Genomic DNA, 3,882 nt, shown 5'->3' on the forward strand with positions numbered 1-3,882 from the left:
TGGCACATTAGTATATGTGAGGGGGCAAACTCCTCAAGATGGGCGGTGGCCATGGTGGCCATTTAGAAATCAGCCATCTTGGATACAACGTTTGTTTTTTCAATAGGAAGAGGGCCATGTGACACATCAGACTTATTGGTAATGTCACAAGAACAACAATGGTGTGCTTGGTTTCAACGTAACTTTATTCTTTCATGAGTTATTTACAAGTTTCTGACCACTTATAAAATGTGTTCAATGTGCTGCCCATTGTGTTGGATTGTCAGTGCAACCCTCTTCTCCCACTCTTCACACACTGATAGCAACACCAAAAGTTGTATCCAAGATGGCCGACTTCTAAATGGCCACCATGGTCACCGCCCATCTTGAGGAGTTTGCCCCCTCACATATACTAATGTGCCACAAACAGGACTTTAGTATCACCAACCATTCCCATGTTATTACGCTGTATCCATATCCCTGTAGTTTAACAGTGTCTGTAACGTGTTGGGGAAAAAATGCACTGTGAACAAAATGAAGTGGACATGTAGCCACGATGAGCTGGTCCTGATGCTTCTAAACAAGAAAGGGAAACTTCTCAGAAGAAGACAACAGCAGGGGGGATGTGCTGGCCTGATCCAGGACTTTATCACGACCGTGGATATTTCAGGATGTTTGAGCTCTTGTTGGCAGAGTGTGGACCTCATCTCAGGGTGCAGAGAAATCATTTAACAGAGCTGATGGTCCCAGAGCAGCATGTAGCTGTGCGTCTGATGTACAACAGTTTTATTTTACTATTTGTGTATTCAGTAACAGTGCACGCTTTGAGCTACAAACGCTTGATGCAGAAGCAGAGTTCTGATTGGTCTGATCAGCTGATTTGAATCGTAAAAATTGAGCATGGCTCGAAAAAATTAATCCACTGAAATCATTGGCTCTGTGTTTTCGAAGAGCAGGTGAGTCTGGCAGTTTCCACCAAAACAGTTAGTTAGTGTGGCTGAGCCTAAACGTACACCGCTGCTTACACTGGTGTAAAACTGTGTTTCACATAAAGTACACGTATTGTTGCTGTTTGCAGACAAACACCCTCCAATTGAACAACCAGCAAACTAGCAACAAACTGAAAAACTGACATTTATGTCTTCCATAAAAAACGGTTCTTGCTGATGGTACTACCGCAAATCAGAATTGATTCAGAATTATGTGAGGCTTTAGGTTTTTTAGCTAATCTTGAAAATATAAAGTGCAGGTATAGCTAAGGTAGAAGATTACAAATATTACTTTCATATAGTTTACACACAAGCAGTTTCTACCTTATTAACAAGCAGCTAACACTACTAGCATAAAAGACAAGGGGTTGGTAGCGCTGTGTCTTTCTAGAATTATCAAAAATGTTAATTAGTTTATATATAAGGTGAGCATTCTCACTTCAGGACATTTAAGGGCATTTCATTTAATTTGCAGTTCAATATAACATTTTAAAAAGTCACTAAATGTCCAAAACGTCTTCGAGTCTTTAAGCTAATTTAAGCAATTTTAATGCAATATTGAGTATTTTATTTAACAAATTGCATTATAAGAGTTTTATGATCCATATAATGCTCCTTGTGTCATTTGCACTAATTATTGCCTGCTGGTTTGTATTTATGCTGGATTTTGTGCAGAAAATGTTTGGCGTAAATGATTTTAACTTAAGTATGTAAACCGAGTTTTTCTCACTAGCTTTAAGGCTACTGGAGAGTCTGCTGAGTGGTCATTTAGCTTAGTTATCTTACCTATGAACTGATGGCAATTTCTTCTTTACTTTTCTTTACTGTAACATCTGTATGAATGCTCCATTCTCAGTGTTATCACAGTAAAGATCAGCCTCGGGAGGATTTTTGACTTAATCTCTTAATACAGATGAATGTTTAAAACAAGTTTTCCCTAAACTAGTGTTGTAACAACGAGAAAATATCAACAAAATAAATCTCTGAAAAAATAGAGAAAATATCCGCATGGCACTAACGCAGCTCCTTATTTTCAATGCTAACTACAGTTCACTGTACAACGTGTTATTCGCTAGCTTCATATTTTCGTTCTTTGATTCTCGCTACAGTAGCTATGCATGGTTCACAATCTTTATGCAGACCCCCTCCCCCCAACAGCCTACTCTTGTCTGATTGGTCAGGTGGGGTGCAGGTATTCAAACAAATAAATATATATCACATAAAATACAGAAAAGCTAATAGATCCCCTTGAAATATACGACTAGCTGGGCTAGTTAGCATTTATCAGGATGAGGTTAACCGATGGTGATTTTTCCTCTGTTATAATCAGATGTAGCTCAAATTTTATGTAGTATTTCATATACTACGATGTTATATTGTATATGTGAATACATGAAACATGCAAAAGTGGGGAAATCAGCTGTAGCAAACTTAATCGCACCAGCTAGCTTTAATTAGCCACGATGCAGACACATTTTTAGATGCTGTTATTTTATTTTTTCACATAAAACACACTTCTCTGCTGTAACAAGTACAAGTTTAGTAACGTGTAATAAGTGCTTTTTAACTATGATACATGCTAACACAGCTAATTTAATCCTGAAGCAGAACGACTCGGAGCTCGAGCAAAGTCGTCAAGAACAAAAATGACTCTGCTGTTGTGTTCTGGTCACTTCCGTTTCATGCTTACCAAGACTTCATTGTTTAGTCATGAGTCACACACTTGAATAATTGATGTCATTGCATTTCAGAGCAAAGCTATGAGAACATTTCCTCCCTATGCAGTCTTGTCTCTGTGTACATTCATGTGAAGCCTTTTGATATTCTGTTATTTCAGCTTACAGATGCACTTTTTCCTCTGCTTTGCCTTCATCCTCTTCTGTTTCTGGGAGGATTGGTTAAATGTTGTGAACTTAGATTTAATTTCTTTATTTTTTTCTTTGCCGTCTTGTAACTTAATATCAGACTAAAAATGTGCAGAGTTCTAGAAGCATGCAGCTGATCTGTCTTTGAGATGATTTGATTTGTTTGATCCTTTTCTGTGATATTTTCTAATGCTCAGCTCTACCTTCTGTTCCTGTTTGAAATATTTTTTTTAATTAATTGTAAAAAAATAAATATGATAAACTGTAAATTCCAAATGTATTTATTAATTGTTCCTAAAAGATGCACAAGTCTAATTGTTGGCTGACATTTTGTCGACTTGTGAGTGAAATCTGGCTTTGACTCCAGTTCCACAGAGATTTGTACTCGAGCTGCTTTCCACAGTCCAAAGAAGTGCAGGTGAGTGTGATGGGTCAACTGTCTCTCTGTTAGCTCTGCATGTTCAGGTTTACCCCACCTTGAGAGCACATTCTCACTGGTAGAGTTCAGTACGTAATCTACGTTCAGTATAATAATTAATAAGTGCAGTTATTTTCATATCAAAGAAAAAAGTGAACATGTAGATGTTGGGTGCCAGCTCACAAAAGTATATCAAATTTAACCTCGGGTCAGTGGCCCCAGGGCAGCTGTGGCTACAATGTAGCTGCCATCACCAGTGTGTGTGAATGTGTGAATGACTGAATGTAGTGTAAAGTGCTTTGGGGTCCATAGGGACTAATTAAAGCGCTATACAAATGCAGGCCATTCACCATTTTAACACTTACAGCGGCCTTTTTTTATGTTTGTTTTGCTTTGGTTAATTATAATGTTATAACAACACCGATGTGCTTCAAGTCTTTCAATGTAATACCCCCTCTAGCCACAGTGTGTCGCTGTCTGGTGGCAAATGTGGTTTGTTTATGAAGTGCAATGAATCCAAATGATCAAACAGTGACAGTGTTGCATATGGTCTGGTGTTGTGGTTAATCTCAGTATTGCAGTAGTATGTCATTTTAATGCCTTAGAAATTCAGTAAGAATTTACTTTTCTA

This window comes from Aulonocara sp. 'chitande type north' Nkhata Bay, linkage group LG10 (genome assembly GCF_057382095.1).
Source record: "Aulonocara sp. 'chitande type north' Nkhata Bay isolate Kocher_YH1m ecotype deep benthic linkage group LG10, A_spYH_male_GT1.1, whole genome shotgun sequence".
Classification (NCBI taxonomy): Eukaryota; Metazoa; Chordata; class Actinopteri; order Cichliformes; family Cichlidae; genus Aulonocara; species Aulonocara sp. 'chitande type north' Nkhata Bay.